Source organism: Topomyia yanbarensis, chromosome 3 (genome assembly GCF_030247195.1).
Source record: "Topomyia yanbarensis strain Yona2022 chromosome 3, ASM3024719v1, whole genome shotgun sequence".
NCBI classification, from domain to species: Eukaryota; Metazoa; Arthropoda; class Insecta; order Diptera; family Culicidae; genus Topomyia; species Topomyia yanbarensis.
In genome coordinates this window covers 237,268,173-237,286,474 of record NC_080672.1, presented here as the reverse complement: position 1 = coordinate 237,286,474, position 18,302 = coordinate 237,268,173, and the positions used below count along the sequence as shown (strand labels likewise).

The window sequence follows — 18,302 nt, the reverse complement described above, 5'->3', positions numbered from 1 at the left end:
GTAAACAGCATGAGGACTTTTGATAAATTGTCGAAATGGAGTCCTGATATGTAACTGATCTATTGGTCTTGATTTTGCAGTTGTCTAATAGCATCAATATCAAATTCCTGCCTGAAAACATTCCAATAGAAAATTCCAGAGTTCTGTAATCAATCATAATCCTCAGATTTTTTTTAAATTGAGCTCGCTTTTGTAGAAATGTACCCAGGTAACCAATAAGCAAGCTGAATGCGCCTTAACGGCTACTTGATAAGCACTTAAGTCGTTTTAAATGCTATTTAAAAGTCGCTTTTGGCAAAATATACGGCTACATTACTGCTGTGCTATGAAAATGCTTTTTTACTACTGTTGTGCATTCAGAATGCTGCTTACTGGCAAGAAGTTTTTAAATAGTTTTTCAAATGCTGATTAACAGGCATTGTAATTCTCTCTCACGCGAGAAGAGGCTTATCCGATGTCCAACTTTTCCGAGATAAAATGATTCGCAATATTCTCCGTCTCCACAAATAGCGTGAGAATAAATGTTCCGGATAAAATTTATTTGATTTTTTCCTTCTCACCGGAGAAGGTGATAATATTTTAATTTCGTTGAAAATAATGAAAGCGTCAAAATATAAACTTAATTTCAAAGGAAAGCGGCAAAGAAGTACGACAGACTTGTTTTTTCGTGTTTTGGAATTGCGACAGCAAACCAGCGAGCACAAAAAGGATACCATGATACACTCAAGGGTGCGTTTACGTAAAGCATGCATAAAATGCATGTATTGAGTTTTTATGGAAAATGACCATTTGTGACTAAACTACTGGTTCTAGAGATTTCATGTCTTCGGAACAAATAATCTGTGTCAATTGAGGCATCTTTTGATGTGGGTGACATTAGGATGGTCTTTATTGTTTGTACGATCTGAAAATTATTTTCGAAATAAGAAGAGATAGAACAATGAAGTGTTCCGCAAAATTGCAGTACAACCTTTTTCAAGCAACTTTGCTGAGGACGTCATATTTGTAACTTTAATGGTCTTAATTTTACAGCTATTAAAATGTTGTGTGATAGGATATCCCTAACAAAATCAGTTTTTTCGTTATAACTTCTTAAATATTTTTTTCCGTCAATAGCGTCTTCACAAAACTTTTTGAGCTTATTGAGACGAATATTATTTACGTAGACCTATATGAGATAGCTCATTTAGTTAAAATTTATGAGCATTTTTAGGAAAAAAACACAACCTTTTCAAATATTGATATCTTAAAATGGAGCAAGTGAAATTGATCTCTTCTTTTTGCATTCGAAAGATCATAATTGATAGTATGTTTTATGAAAAAATCTCAGAGGCCATTTAAATTCTGGATTCGGACCACTGTGCACTGTTACCAGTTATATTATACATAAATAATACATTTCTATACTTATTTTGATCATTAAACACAACACGTATAGTGTAAAATATATTTAACCCTTAAATGCATAACACGGTTTTAAAACAACATTGCGAAAAACATCTCAAAATTATCAAGTAATATATTGAAACTATGAGACAATTTTAACAAAATTTGAAAACAAAGATGATTTGCCCCTTTTGAGAGTTAATATGACTCCCATGTTTGGAAATAAAGTCAAATGTGATGTCAATTGATACAAAAAATATCTATTGCACAGTTTTAAAAGACTTATTATGTACAACAAGAATGTTGCCAAAAACGGAACCTATTTGTTGCCAAAATCGGAGTGCGCCAAAATGGGAGCATGCCAAAAACGGAACGTGCCAAAAACGGAATCTTACTGTACATACTTATTTAATAGGTTTCTATAGCATGTCCCGCATTTATCCCGAAAAACTGCTTACATTGTCCAAGAGCCTCTTCATTGGGAAAGCGGTTGGGAGACGATTATGACACAATATAGTTAGACAGCTGTGGGAGAAACTTTGTGGATCGGGTCTTTGTAGGATAGGTTTGTAAAGGGCCTGGCCTAAATTGGCGATTGGTGCATATACAGCAGACGTCGGAATAGAATGAACATGGTGTTGATGGGGTGCCCACACAGGAGACCTTATTAGGCTGTATCAAACAACGATACTTTCGGTAATGGAATACGGATGCATCCTACTGCTGTGCTATGAAAATGCTTTTTTACTACTGTTGTGCATTCAGAATGCTGCTTACTGGCAAGAAGTTTTTAAACAGTTTTTCAAATGCTGATTAACAGGCATTGTAATTCTCTCTCACGCGAGAAGAGGCTTATCCGATGTCCAACTTTTCCGAGATAAAATGATTCGCAATATTCTCCGTCTCCACAAATAGCGTGAGAATAAATGTTCCGGATAAAATTTATTTGATTTTTTCCTTCTCACCGGAGAAGGTGATAATATTTTAATTTCGTTGAAAATAATGAAAGCGTCAAAATATAAACTTAATTTCAAAGGAAAGCGGCAAAGAAGTACGACAGACTTGTTTTTTCGTGTTTTGGAATTGCGACAGCAAACCAGCGAGCACAAAAAGGATACCATGATACACTCAAGGGTGCGTTTACGTAAAGCATGCATAAAATGCATGTATTGAGTTTTTATGGAAAATGACCATTTTCGAACCGGGTTTTTAATGGAATTGTTAGCAGGGTATATTTAAATAACATTTATATCGCATTTCTAGATATTTATGGCGCAAACTATTGAAAAAGTTCATTTAAAGTTTTCAACAATAATTGGCTAAATGCAAGCATGTAACGCATAACGTATCCTAAAATTTTGGCAGCCCTGTTCATGTTTCGTGCAGTTTACTGGCAAGTTGGCAACAAAAAGAACAGCTGCCTCAGTACTGTTTTTGTTTTCTTGTAAGAGGTTAGGTTTGGCTGCTGAATTTCCATTATTATTTATTTCTCATTTTTTCGTGATGAAGTTGGGAAGTGTCCGGACTTCGGATAGGGTCCACAAAATTGGTTAGGTTGAGGTTGGTGGTTTTGATTCGTGGGATAAATTATACGTACGATAAGCAAGTGTTTGTGTTACTCCCGGCGAAAGACGTTCTTGTCAGCAAATTTTATTTCTATTTGAGTTACTTTCATTCCGGCGTTTTTTCAACCTAAACCAGTCCAAGGATCTTTGCTGTTGGGCCACATACAATATCCCATGCCGCTATAGATGCAGTTTTGTATGTTTTGGATGTATTGGTTCGTTTGATAATGTATTGCAATGAATCATCTATAAATCTTCAACAAATAGTTTCACATCTACGAACAAGGATATAAAACCTCCAATGCGTTGCGAAAGGGTCAACTATTCCAGATTGGCGGCGGATTATGTCAGTTACCTGGACCTGATTGCAGCGTATAGTTTTGGAATTTTTGCCTAGTGATTGTTAATTATCGGTCTCATTGTCATTAATACTGCAGTTTCCCGGATCCCAGCAGGCTGTTGATTGTTTCTTCAATGGTTTGCACGTAGTAATTTTTACCCTTTCTAACTTCTGAGCGGTGTTAACTGATTCAGATTCGGTAGATTACTACTGGGATGTCCTTAGTGACGATATCTGCTGCTTCTGCCGAGAAAACTGAGGAAACCAAAGAATGGGGAGAGTGACTCTGGTTCCCAGCCCACCCCCAGATCCTATCTCTGTAGCAATCACAGTATATTTTATAATTGAAATAATTTCGGCTGGTCAGTCTGAACAACACTAAAAATCGTTTCGGGTTTGATGACGTGCGAATTTAAGTTCATTCATATGTCTTGGTTGATATTAAACTCTACACGCGCGCATTTCCGGTATTGGGGTTCCTCTTGCAGTTTTTCTGTGCTCGATGGAAATGCACAATTTCACCGGTGGTTCCTGAAAAATCTTTTTATTTGTGTGCGAGGACACTAGCCTCTACACTCGGCGCAAGAGGATGGGATGGAGAGCAAGTTTGCTGTTTTAATGCCCCATTGGCCATGGTATAATTGTGCGATAGGACCATCTGTTTATTGACATGATACTGCTAAAGAAATGTGTCTGGTAAATGTTCGCTGAGTGTTATCTTCTCGATTCCGGGTGTCAGTTGAAGAGTAACCAGTATCTTCCAACCCAGTTTACTTGCCTTGAGCTTAGTGCTACCGCTAACCCTGTTGTACGTCTGAATAGGATCTAGAGTAAAAGTTATTTGCGATCATTCCAGTAGCTCCTTATGCTTGACGAAGGATGCGAAAAAGCGAATTATTCGCGGATATTTAAGGAAAATGTAATGTGTTGGTTTGTCGATAGCTTGAGAAGTAAGCATGCCAACGTTGCGTCGCTAATCTTCACTTGTTTTCAATGTTCGAAGATCGCTTTTGTGGGCCTTCAATACTGCTGACACTTCATGTTGCCACAAGTGAACCGCTCTTGCGAGATTTCCCGCTGGTTCTGGGAATATTTTTAGTCGCTGTTTATAATTGTTCTGTAGTTTCCTCGGTGGAGTATGAAATATCCGGATTTGTTTTTTCTTCAATTTTTTGGTCATGAGGGCTTCATTTTAATTTTTCGAAAATACATCTTTTTCGTGTGGATGTTGTTTATTGCAGCTTTAATCTCAAAGGGTCATTTGAAAGTGACTAAGGGCACGTGACTACTTTATGAAGATGGAAAAATGATCACCATCATATTTGTTCGCCAATATTCTTCAGCGCAGCGTCCCAGTGATGATGACTAAGTACATCCATAGATTTTTGTTCAATGACAAGGGTCTCCTAATGAATGTAGTGCACTAGTATGAGGGGAAGGGCAATTTTGATTTGTGTTTCTAGTTCATTTCCGAAATTTTATCGTGTCAGCTCGTAGGAAGCTAGTGTTTCCCATCGATATTTCCCTACAAACCACGGGGTTGGGTTCGTGTTGGTATCGATGTGCGTTTCCTAATATTACAGACATGCGTTTATATTGTATTGTGATGAACTAAAATTTAGTCAGGTTTCGTTTTTAACCCATTTACGTACCACCGGTATGGTTTTCATTCTGTCTACATTTGCACTACTCCGACAATATGAGATGCATGATAATGCCATCCTGTTTTTTCCGCCGAGGATGATAGGGATACGTGCGCAGGACTTTCGGGTTCTAAGTTATGCAGGGACCCTGGGAAATAATTTGGAGCAACGATCTGATTTGGGTCAGAAATTGTACATTGGGTGCTAACGGAGGCGAGTAGAGTCGTGTTAAGGGACGCGCTCTTTGGAGTCCTCTATTGCATTTTCTCCACTTACGTGCTCTAAACTGTTGTTGTTTTTACTGTTGTGGGTTTCTGAAGGTCATTGAGTTCCAGCAGCATTCGTGGGCAGCGCTTATGCGCAGGGGTTATGTGATCTGAGGTATTTCGTTGGTCGCGTGCTCGAGCATTTCTGCAATAGTTAAGGTTTTGGATCATGCAACCTGATCCTCGAACAATGTTGGGATATAACGTACAGCTTGCGTCAATTTATCACGGCATTTATTTCGACTATTAGTGTAACTCAGCACATCAATCTTTGCGAAAAGTTTCTCAGTCGTACAGTAGGATTCCGTTTTTGGCAACAATTTTATTTTTTTCAGTTGCCAAAACCGGAACCGTGCCAAAAATGGAACCTTATTTTTAAAGTTTAGATTTTCAATTTACGATTTCAAAAATGTTTCAATGATTTTTAATCATATGTGAAATGGAATGAGATGAAAGAAAAAAATAAGCGAATTCAATTTTATTCATGTTTTTATCAAATTCAGACGTCGTACGATGGGGCAGAATGCTACTTTCGACGCTCAAAATCTCTAGGACCTTGGGTATATATCCTGTCTTTAGCAAAGTATCTTAGATGGAAATGAAAATTATTTTGACAACTTTGGTTTTGATCTAGATAAGTAGAAACTGATCTAGATTAGTTCTATCTTTTGACAGCGGTGTTCTATCAAAAAACTTTCTTCGGAAAAGTTGTTTGTTTGATATTTTTAACACATGTACTGAAGACATTTATACTTTATAACTTATGCATATGGCGCTACATGGAATTTAAAAAAAATACTCGAGAAAATGAATTTTATCATTTTTTATGAAAAATATATCTAGAAATAAATATTTTATTCCTAAATTTTCAAAAATTTACAATAATAAAAAAAAGCTTCAAAGTTTGATAAATGTTATGACATTCGCTGCTGTGATTGTTATTTTTTCTTTCGTGAATATTAATGAACAATTTAGTTTTAAAAACATAGCTCGTTTGAAAATAAATAAATTTTGATCTCTATAACTACCCAATCGTAGATCTTCCAGAAGGAATTGATAGATTGAAAATCAAATTGAATTGTTTAAAGAAAAGATGTATAAATCACTTGCAACTATCCTAACAAAAGGAATTGAAACATCAGTGTTACAGTGAAAATGTGCTCCAATAAAAAAAAAATATTTGCGAGAAATTACATCAAACATCAAAAGATAATATAAGCAACCCTATTTTTCAAGAGCCACCCTACCTTAAATCATTAAAAAAAATCATAACAAATTAACCATTATAGATAGCCTTGTTTATTCATCAAACTTGCTTCAATTCATTTGTCTTAATATATTGTAGGGCATTGCGCAGGTAAAATTCTAAACAGCCGATACTTTGAACACCTCAACTAGGTGTTCAAAGTATCGGCTGTTTTCTCCAGAACTAGTCTATGCAGTGTAGCGCATTCCTCTGTACTTGACTCTTAAAGGGCACAGGCTCTGGGTTACTACTATAAAAATTGATTCCGTCAGACACTAGTTAAACTGCACAGTGGTCCGAATCCAGAATTAAGGATGACAAAAACATTTGTGACTAAACTACTGGTTCTAGAGATTTCATGTCTTCGGAACAAATAATCTGTGTCAATTGAGGCATCTTTTGATGTGGGTGACATTAGGATGGTCTTTATTGTTTGTACGATCTGAAAATTATTTTCGAAATAAGAAGAGATAGAACAATGAAGTGTTCCGCAAAATTGCAGTACAACCTTTTTCAAGCAACTTTGCTGAGGACGTCATATTTGTAACTTTAATGGTCTTAATTTTACAGCTATTAAAATGTTGTGTGATAGGATATCCCTAACAAAATCAGTTTTTTCGTTATAACTTCTTAAATATTTTTTTCCGTCAATAGCGTCTTCACAAAACTTTTTGAGCTTATTGAGACGAATATTATTTACGTAGACCTATATGAGATAGCTCATTTAGTTAAAATTTATGAGCATTTTTAGGAAAAAAACACAACCTTTTCAAATATTGATATCTTAAAATGGAGCAAGTGAAATTGATCTCTTCTTTTTGCATTCGAAAGATCATAATTGATAGTATGTTTTATGAAAAAATCTCAGAGGCCATTTAAATTCTGGATTCGGACCACTGTGCACTGTTACCAGTTATATTATACATAAATAATACATTTCTATACTTATTTTGATCATTAAACACAACACGTATAGTGTAAAATATATTTAACCCTTAAATGCATAACACGGTTTTAAAACAACATTGCGAAAAACATCTCAAAATTATCAAGTAATATATTGAAACTATGAGACAATTTTAACAAAATTTGAAAACAAAGATGATTTGCCCCTTTTGAGAGTTAATATGACTCCCATGTTTGGAAATAAAGTCAAATGTGATGTCAATTGATACAAAAAATATCTATTGCACAGTTTTAAAAGACTTATTATGTACAACAAGAATGTTGCCAAAAACGGAACCTATTTGTTGCCAAAATCGGAGTGCGCCAAAATGGGAGCATGCCAAAAACGGAACGTGCCAAAAACGGAATCTTACTGTACATACTTATTTAATAGGTTTCTATAGCATGTCCCGCATTTATCCCGAAAAACTGCTTACATTGTCCAAGAGCCTCTTCATTGGGAAAGCGGTTGGGAGACGATTATGACACAATATAGTTAGACAGCTGTGGGAGAAACTTTGTGGATCGGGTCTTTGTAGGATAGGTTTGTAAAGGGCCTGGCCTAAATTGGCGATTGGTGCATATACAGCAGACGTCGGAATAGAATGAACATGGTGTTGATGGGGTGCCCACACAGGAGACCTTATTAGGCTGTATCAAACAACGATACTTTCGGTAATGGAATACGGATGCTTCTGCTTTCGCTCCGCGACGAACATACAGTTCATGAAACTCGGGGAAATTCAGTAGGATGCATGCAGTCGACACATACGAGTCGCGAAGTCTTGTCGGGCGTTCTGTAGTATTTTTTACTCTCTCTCTCTCTCTCTCTCTCTCTCTCTCTCTCTGTCTAATATTATTTACGCTGAGGAACTAGCTGCGATTCAGTATACCCTTGGAGTCATTGACAAATCACCCGCAGACCATTATTTCATCGTTTCGGTAAGCCTCAGTTACATTGAGAACCTTCGAAAGTTTGCAAACTTCGTGGAGCAGTGGTGAACTAGGAAGTTGGCCACTTTCGATAGTCCCGAAAGTGTCCACGAAACCTTAGTTCAAAGGGATGGATGCGGATTGTGACTTCATTCGTGTGATGTTCCGACTCATGGCCAAGCATTACACGCTGGATGCACATCTTCGGCGTATTGGGCTCGTGGATAGTGGTGTCTGTGCTTGTGGCGACGGCTATAACGACATGGAACACATTGTCTGGGCGTGCACCGAGTATAGTTCCGCCTGGGCTCAGCTAATGGATTCCATTCGGGCCCGAGGAATACCACCCAACGTCCTAGTTCGAGATGTTATGGCAAGCCGCGATCTCCCTTATATCACAGACTAACAGACATAACACTCGAAAACAATGCTTCGCCCGCTTTAACGGTCATTTTAAAAATATTTGCAGTTGGGACTGTGGCCGCATTTGAAAATATGGTGCCACGGACATGAAAAAACATATGGGAATAGACCACTAGTGAAGAATTGCTTGCAAGCCTGAGGGTTACACACCAACAAATGAGTGGGACTGTGAATAAAAGGTGGAGCTAGTGTTCCGGGAAAATGGCCGGATGGTTATTTTTAAGAGGATTTCCTCAGTGTTATGTCTGTTAGTCTGTGCTTATATATCCCGCATTTATCTCTTCCTAAAATAATCTATATAAGAATTTAGCCCCTCTCTTTCTCTTTTGTCGTTCTCAGCAGTCCCCTGTACTGATTTTGCACCAGAGTATTATTACGTGATCGTTTTCACTCACTGATCTGTTTGCATTATCCAAAATGGAGCCGAAAACGACCTGAAGTTTTGACCCATCTGGACGATTCCCTACGGGTCCGACGAGGACCACCCGAAGTTCCGCTGCGCGCTCACTTAGCGATTCATGCCTGTCATTATCGTTGACGATTTGCCACAAACAGCAAGCTTGATGTTCTTCTCTGTCGTCGTCGTCCTCTCCCTCTCTATCTAGTATTGCTGTTACTAGTTACTCCAACGCTGAAATCAACCCCTCCATGTAAAATATGAAAATGCAATATATATGTATATATATATATATATATATATATATATATATATATATATATATATATATATATATATATATATATATATATATATATATATATATATATATATATATATATATATATATGTATATATATATATATATATATATATATATATATATATATATATATATATATATATATATATATATATATATATATATATATATAGAAAAGTAAATAGGATTATCATATTAAATAATCAGAACCATCTTGGATGTTACAATGACGTCATATTTGTCAATGTAGTTCCAAAACACTCGACGTTGTCGGACTTATACAGAATATCGCTATGCCTGTAGAAACCATTTTGTATTTCAAAATGGCCTCCGAAATTGATCTCTATCATACGCTCATTAGGCTTGCTCTAAAAATATGCATACTGATTAGGTTATAGAGAATTACGTTAGATCGGAAGTTTTAGGAAATTCAACTGAACCGGAAGTTGCCAAGTTTTCAAAAGGGCCTCAGATATCGATATCTGGCGTCTACACGTCAAGCCCGTTTCCAAAATACCACTATTGATTGGATTTTAGAGAATTCCACTGGACCGGAAGCCGCCATCTTGGTCACACCCCCGACCACTACAGTCGTGATTCGCTGGTTGGACATTTTTTAACTGGGCCGCCTTTTAGTTGGACCTCCGCTAGTTGGACCATTGTCCAACTAAAAAGCTTATGAACGCCAAAATCTCATTTCAAATTAACTTTGACAATCAACCTGACAATATTTAGAGATGTGAATAGATGCATTTACACTGCCAACATCTCCTTTGGAGAGTTTTTGACATTTGTCAGTCGGTCCAACTAGCGAATCAAATTCGTTAGTTGGACAAAGCTGTGGCCCTACCAGCGAATCACGACTGTACACCCATCTCGCATATCCAAGATGATTGGGGGTATATTTCTTATGTTTCAAATATTTCAGCGTCGACACGTAGCTCCTCAGGTTTGTGGCTGCCTGACGCTTGTATGTAGATGCCGTGTGTAATATTTTACTCTTTCATTTTATTGTACATAACGAGCCATGGTATCACAGGTTTCCAATATTAGTTTTCAATTTTTTCATATTGTAAGCCTCTAGTAAGGATAAAATGAAAGATGCAAAAACTGGAACCTTCAAACATGTTCCAGATTGTAAAGAATACAATCAGGCTGCCCCACAAGCAGGCGCCACTTATATAGTCGGAGACAGAATGCACAAAAGATTGAGAGATGTCATGCTCCCAAGCCTGTCCAATCCTGTAGAAAATCTTCATTTACTTCAGCCATTACCATCAACACAAACACATTTCAAATACGTTTCCCCGGTCCAACGCGGATCATTCGACTATCTGGTGAAGATTACAAAATACGTACATCGTCGCTGTTGTGCTATCTTATGACAAACGCCATTTTGGGGTAAACTGAGTTAGATATGCCACAATACTTGTCTAAAAAATCTCTACAAAGTGGCGTTTACAGAATTTTGATATTCTGCTTGGTTACTGAAATATAGCGAGAAACGTGCTGAGAAATTTTTAATTTTTTGCTTCAAATGACTGTGTCTGAGGATTCGCTCAAATTATCTTTATGTATAATATGTTTTTATATGTAAAACTATTTGATAAATACAATGGCATAATCATTTTCGAAACAAAAATGCACGAACTATGACAAAAATGCAATTTATGTTTTAAACTGGAAATATAGCATATTTGGCAATACTGTAACTATTTTTTCTAGATTCCCTGACTCATTTCCTTCAAAATGCATCTCACCGATTGTTTATAGACCAAATGAAGCCAAAGATATGAATAAAAGTTAATAATTGATGATTTTTTTCTATGGAAAATTTTCCATGCACGATTATGACACGCCATACAAATTTTGTCATCAATACACACCTATGACACGTGTGAGACCGACTTTTGTTTACATTTTTAAAGAAAACTCGCAATGTAGTTAACCGATTTTCGTAATATTTGAGAGATTAATGCAGAATAGATAAAAGCATCATTTGTTTTCTTTGAATTGTTTATACCATTTATAAGTTTAAAGATATTCAATCTCAAACTTTAAAAATCGTTTTTCTCGAAATGTGCAAAATGGCGTTTGTCATAAGATAGCACAACAGCGACGACATAAGAATACAGCAAAGCAATACCGTTTACCAAATGAAGCTGAACTACGCCAGTCGAAGGCTATAGGACCAGCTTCAATCCACACAACAAACACCAATTCGAAAGCTACGCGTTCGCTCCTCAACACCATAAAGATCCTATACAATTCAAAATCATCCGCTGATCGACATGAAACATCGGCCACCACCCCACTCATACCAAACGACGCGTACTTCCCCAGGACCTTTAAGTCTCCAGTTCATAGCTTATCATATCTACATAGTTTTTCCAGCAATACAGTACCATCCAAGGGAACCCGGTTTTACACCCACAATCCCATATTCGATTTGATGTGATACTCATTAGAAAACACTTTAATTAGTGGTCTCCTTGCATAAAGTGCCACATTGCATTCATATATGTCTATAGACATGCCAAAACCCACTATATAATGCAATGGCCGAAAGAAGAAGCAAATGTTCATTTTTCGTACCATTTGTCGTTACCGTAACTCACCTATCTAGTTAATACGTACAGTCCTCCGTATATTCGTTAACATCCTCGACATGGTACCGAAATTGTTAGGTTGCTCGGACAGTACAGCGCCAATGGCACTGGTTTAATAAGCCAGTCATCGTATGTTCGTGCCTCAAAGTTAACAAGTTCGTCCTTCAACTAGCTTGATACTAAAAATACCCGCTTCTTGACGTCATCATGACGACCATTGTAAGGCAAACTTTGTTTAAATTGAAAAATAATTGTCAATAAAAAAGTGTTTATTATGTTCGTGTTAATATGAATTTAACTTAAATATATCGAGAAAATAGAGAAGATCTAGAGAGATCTGCCATAATAGAAGAATTGTTAGTTTTATGATCATTTGAGCAAACCGGGTAAATATTCGATTCATACCCTCAGGAGAAAGACATAATAATTTAAAAATGATACATGCGTGCGAGACAATCCAATGATTAACGGTAGTTATCCAGCAATTATCGAATGATGAAAGGATTATATTTCTGTGTTTTTGTTGATTGACTACATCGCGATACATCGGTCTCTCGACAGAACTAAGCTATCTATAACATCCTCGTTTCGACTGATCCTTCTTTGCAGCATCTATCGTTAAATATGTAATTGCAAAGTCTGGGACTGAGATAGCCTGACACATATCGTAATTATTCTTTCGCTCTATGCATAATTGTCCCATGTTTATAGGGAATCTCATAGCTCATGTGACATTTATGCATATAGCGGCAGTATACTGCCGCTCTGCGCATAAATGTCCTATGTTTGTAGGGAATCCCATAGCACATGGGACAATTATGCGAATAGCGCAGTACACTGTTCATAATTACAAGTCAGTTCCATGTTATATGACCCCTATCTACACTGACTTGCTATTATAGGTAGTATAAACACCAACTGTTTCCGATATTGTACTGCGACGGGACTGAAAACGCCCAAAACGCTAGTGGAATTCGGAACACTGAATCAATGGAATAAATGGAAGTGACGTTTGACGTGGCCGACATGAGTACATCAGATTTTGGCTGCAACTTCCAAATATGAACCTTGACCAAGTTTTCCCCAGCCAGGTGGCCAGAAAAGAATGTACAAGCAGAGAAGGCCATGTAGTTGTTTGGAATTCCTGATAACATCTTTGCTGCATCAGTTGAACCTGGGAGAAAACCAAAACAATTAGTACCAGTATGTTTCTGAAGAAAAAATTTACTCTTTTTTTAAAACAATTTCGATTTTCTCATAGTTCCTGGAAAACCAGCTTGGCGGCGTTTTCAATAATCGCAACAAAAGGTTATTCTCCTGCTGGAAATTCAGTCCTCACATCGAAAACAATCGTATAGCATGCCTTCGAATTCAACCTGTCAGAGCCACAAGAAAAAGATCAGTCAGGATTCTGTCATTCATTTAGATCAACTCACCAAAAAGCAATAAATTGTTTTCGTCATAGGTATGTTAATACAGTACATCTTTCATTCTAAATTGCAATAGATAGAAGACCGAAAGGCACGTGCGTTTCTCACTCTCAAACAATGTGATCAACTGACCATCAGAAAAATGCAGACTGGTTAGCTGGTACTGGAATGAACGAAACATTTCTCGTATGCTAATGTTAGCAAAATCCGATCGATAACGTGGTGCATTCGTATTTTTTCCGATACGATTCTAATTTAGTTTCATCCGGAAGGTTTCAACATGTAAAACATACCAATATCACTTGACCGAAATCAGAACGATGGGGAGCTTGCAGTGGTTCTGCTATCTGTTGGTTTTTCATCTGACTTATTTTGTTTTCGCCTCGGACTGGTTCATTGCAGATTAATAGCTTTTTGAACTATTTTAGGAAGTGATTCGACACTTTTCTTCGTTGTCATTCGTGGAAGCTGGTGACAGAAAGATTCAGAGATAATCTTTATTTTTGGATATGAATCGTACTTACCCACTGAGACGTCCAAAAAATTGTTTCAAAATCGTTCAACACGGGTCCAACGATGGACGTTTGTTGAACGGTTATTTGGACGTTGTCCAAATTGGTCCAACGAACGTCCTTCATTGGACGATTTTGAAACCAACCGTTCTTAGAGGGTACCTTCTTGCAAGCTAAATCGGTCCAGTTTAATCAGGAGTCTAGAATTTTGCTGGATGTAATCAGTCAACAAAGGAAATTTTGACAGCGCACATAATAAAAAAACTGCACGAAAGCATTTTGTCAACAAAGTTAAACACTGGAGAAAATTCATCAGAACTTTTTTGATGTGCGTTACATGCATGCATCTCAAATGCATGCATTCACATCGCTACGTAAACGCAGCCTCATTCGCTCATTCTCCGGCGGTTTTTTTATCCGGAGAAAGAACACGTTGTATTTATCCGGAGAAGTTGTGTGCGTGCCAATAACTTTTCGTGCGAAAATGTGAGTTTTTATTGTCGCAGTAGCAAATTATACAGACTCATTTACTCATATGAGCGATAAATGCAATGCCTGCTGATTAACAACAGTTATGCATAACGAATGCCAGCATACTGCAAGAAGCATCCGGAATGCAAATTTTACGCTACTTTACTGCATACACTAATGCTTGTTGGTTACCTGGGTACTGTAATAAAGGTCTTTATTTATTAGGAAGCGAAGATAAAATTGATTTAATGTCTATGAAACATAGAACTGCTCACCAAAAAATGCATAACTTTCAACATTTGCTAAAATGTTTTTGCCTTTCTCATACACTCTATAATTTGTCAATCTAATCGCGACCCGGAGGGCCAAGTGTCATATGCCAATCGACTCAGTTCGTCGAGATCGGAAAATGTCTGTGTGTGGATGTATGTGTGTATGTGGAAAAAAATGTGACCTCGGTTTCTCAGAGATGGCTGGACCGATTTGCACAAAGTTAGTCTCAAATGAAAGGTACAACCTTCCCATCGGCTGCAATTGATTTTTTTTTATTGATTGGACTTCCGGTTCCAGAGTTACGAGTTGAAGAGTGCAATCACACATCAAATTCCCATTTAAACTGAAATGAAAAATTTGTATTTTTGATGCCAAAGAACTGCTAAATCACTGAAGAATTGGTCGGAAAAATATTTTTTGAGAGAAAAGTGTGTTTAATGTTCGGACACTTCTTAGCACCGGTGTTAAGAAGCAGAAAATTTGGACGTTTTAGTATGTGATGATCGCTTTATTTATTTACCTTGCATGAATGAGTTTTCATGGTAGTCAAGTATTAGCAATAAATAAATAGATTTTTTTGTCGAGGTAGACGTCCGCTTCACCGGACCACTGCCGACGCTAAACTCCGATGTCGAGGTGAAACCGCCACCGCCACCTCGGTGCGCCATTGGATCCAGGTTGAAGCTCACGAAGGGTGGCGTAAACGGCGATCTGATTACGTTCTGCGTGTGTGAAAGTCGCGGTCCATTGCTGATTTCATTCGACCGATGCCCATTATGGTGGTATGTTACCCTGAAAAACTCCTCAAACGGTTAGCCACCGAAGAACTTCCTAAACACCTCCTTTGGGTTGCGGAACGTAAACGGGAATCCGTCAAAGATATCAAACTCGTCGTTGATACCACCGCCATTGTACCGCCAGTGCTGTGTGTTATGGTGGTACCGCTCGGAACCGTTGGCCATCAGACCCTCCTTGCCATACTGGTCATAGATGCGACGTTTTTTCTCATCTGATAGCGCCTCATATGCTTCGGGGATCTCCTTAAATCGCCGATTCGATTCTGCTGGATTGTTTGGATTTTTATCTGAGTGCCATTGTAGCGCTAGTTTTTTGTTTTCCTTTTTGATTTCCACATCGGTGGCGGTTCAGGTCACATCCGGCAGTTTGTAATAGTCTACCATTGTTAACCAATATTTGTTATAACTTAACGCACTCTACTTCACTTTAGGATACGCAAAACCGCTGCGAGATTTCGACTTCCTGGTTGCTGCTGATAACCTATCAGTCTCTCTCTCGACTGATGACTACAATAGACCTTTCTCGTCAAAAAATTTTATATGATAGGATACTTCCTTTTTTATCCCCAATTCGTTACTGCCGATTGCCGCGATGATTTGGTACCTCTAACTATTGAAAAAATCAAAAATAGTTCAAGCTGGTCATTTAACCCCATATTCTGAATACCTATTTTGCCTTGTTTCCCCGTATTTTTACACCATTTGGATGAATTTACTGTGGGGAATACTAAAAGGATGCCAGATCTGCATATATATTAGTAAATCTGCAGATTTTGCATTTTCACTGCAGATGTTTTGCAGATTACAAATATTTAGCAGAACAAAGCCTATGCCAGCCAATTTATACACCAGCCTTCAACATTTTTGATCATTTAAAGTATATACATTGTAAGTGCGGGTTCACACACTCGACCCAACTAGCTCAATTAGATTTTCACTCAGGGTCGGCAACCGTATCAGGGAGGACTCGAACAACCCGAAACTTACCCTTTTTACGAGGTGAAATTAGCGAGAGACAACTACGCAAGGCAGTACTCCTTGCGTAGTTGTCTCTCGCTAATGGATGGAAAGAAACAGAATTAACATAAAAGAACTTCTTTATTTCCCGATTCCGGAATATCGGTACCGCACTGTCGGTTAATCGATGGGGCCCATTGATGTGAATTGGGGAGGGAGAGGAGAGAATCGAACCTTCTTGCTTAGTCGATGTGACGGTTCAACCGCCGTAAGATGACGCTGTTCGGCTAGTGTGCCGCCTGAAGTGCTGCACGTTCCGTCGGCCAGAATCTCCCACCACTTAGAAGATGCGCGTCGATTCACCGCGGCGATGTGACGGTTCAACCGCCGTAAGATGACGCTGTTCGGCTAGTGTGCCGCCTGAAGTGCTGCACGTTCCGTCGGCCAGAATCTCCCACCACTTAGGAGATGCGCGTCGATTCACCGCGGCGAGGGGTGTCACGTCGTATTCTTGCTGAAGGTGGTGGTGAGGAAATCGGGGTACTTCGGTCCGTTCCCAAGCATCAGCGACTGCTTCAAAACCGTGCCTGTAGCTGAACGCAGGGCCCCGCCGGGGCTGACGGTGTGGTTCCGATGGGTGATCTTATCGGGTATCTATTCTAGCGTGTCCCACACTGGCTGCTTCGATCCCGTGGGTTCTCGAAGGAAAAGAGTACTGTGGCGATTTATACTAATTAAATATTCTTCACGGCATAAGTCACTTTTTCGCCGCCGTCCTCGATCGGATTTTCGAGGGCCTGACTTTTTCCCGTTCGCTTGGCTTGATGACCAATCATCGGCTGCCTTTTCATTTCAATCCTCACTTACCATCTCCTCTCCCTTTCCATTACTCTGCGATCTTCATGCTCTCTCTCCCGCCCCCGTTGACGTGCAGGATGCAGTAGTGATGAGCAGCCAAAATATCCCTTCGAAGTGGTATAATTTTGGCTGTTCAAATATTTCGGGAACCTTTTACAGGGTTTGGCTATTAATGCGGTCTTTTTCCGTCTTTTAAGCGTTGCGGTTTTTCCGTTACAAAACCGATTTAATCCACCTAGCAGTGAGATGAGACATTTCTTACACATTTCACTATTGGATTAGTTTGCAGAGCTCACGAGCAGTAGGCACCCAATTAGAGGTGGGATGAAAACAGTTTCTAGTCTTGCACAAATAAAATCTCGAATAAACTGAATAAATTATAGAAATCAACAAAACGTCCGAAATAAAAAAGTAAAGCAAAAAATGAAACAATAGGTTTTTAAATTCATAAAATGAGTAGAAAAATTAATGGAAATCATTATAATTTTGATCCAAATACACGAATCAAATTAGATTAGATTATTACATAAAAATTAAGATTATATTTAAAAATAGTTATAAGATTAATAGAATAAATTGACTTATACTAACAAATTGAATGAAATAATGACTGAACATGAAATGCATAAAATTAAAGATATGAATAAAATGAATCAGATAAATCAAATGAGTCAATGATTCAAATGATTCAAATGATTCAAATGATTCAAATGATTCAAATGATTCAAATGATTCAAATGAATCAAATGAATCAAATGAATCAAATAAATCAAATGAATCAAATGAATCAAATGATTAAAATGATTCAAATGAATCAAATGAATCAAATGAATCAAATGAATCAAATGAATCAAATGAATCAAATGAATCAAATGAATCAAATGAATCAAATGAATCAAACGAATCAAATGAATCAAATGAATCAAATGAATCAACTGAATCAACTG

At 37.8% G+C, this 18,302-nt stretch overlaps 1 long non-coding RNA gene and 1 pseudogene across 2 annotated transcripts; both read right to left on the bottom strand.

Annotated features, from left to right (window-relative positions):
* Window positions 1-13,164: 13,164 nt before the first annotated feature.
* On the bottom strand, window positions 13,165-14,221 carry LOC131689716 (uncharacterized). Of its 2 annotated transcripts, none has more exons than XR_009305458.1 (4): window positions 14,162-14,221; window positions 13,494-13,955; window positions 13,286-13,433; window positions 13,165-13,231 (listed from the first exon to the last, which is right to left on the bottom strand). It is a non-coding gene; the product is annotated as an uncharacterized LOC131689716 (long non-coding RNA). The 2 variants fall into 2 exon arrangements; XR_009305459.1 differs by lacking the exon at window positions 14,162-14,221 and adding an exon at window positions 14,012-14,157.
* Window positions 14,222-15,255: 1,034 nt separating this feature from the next.
* On the bottom strand, window positions 15,256-15,888 carry LOC131687796 (dnaJ homolog subfamily B member 6-B-like; annotated as a pseudogene).
* Window positions 15,889-18,302: the final 2,414 nt, after the last annotated feature.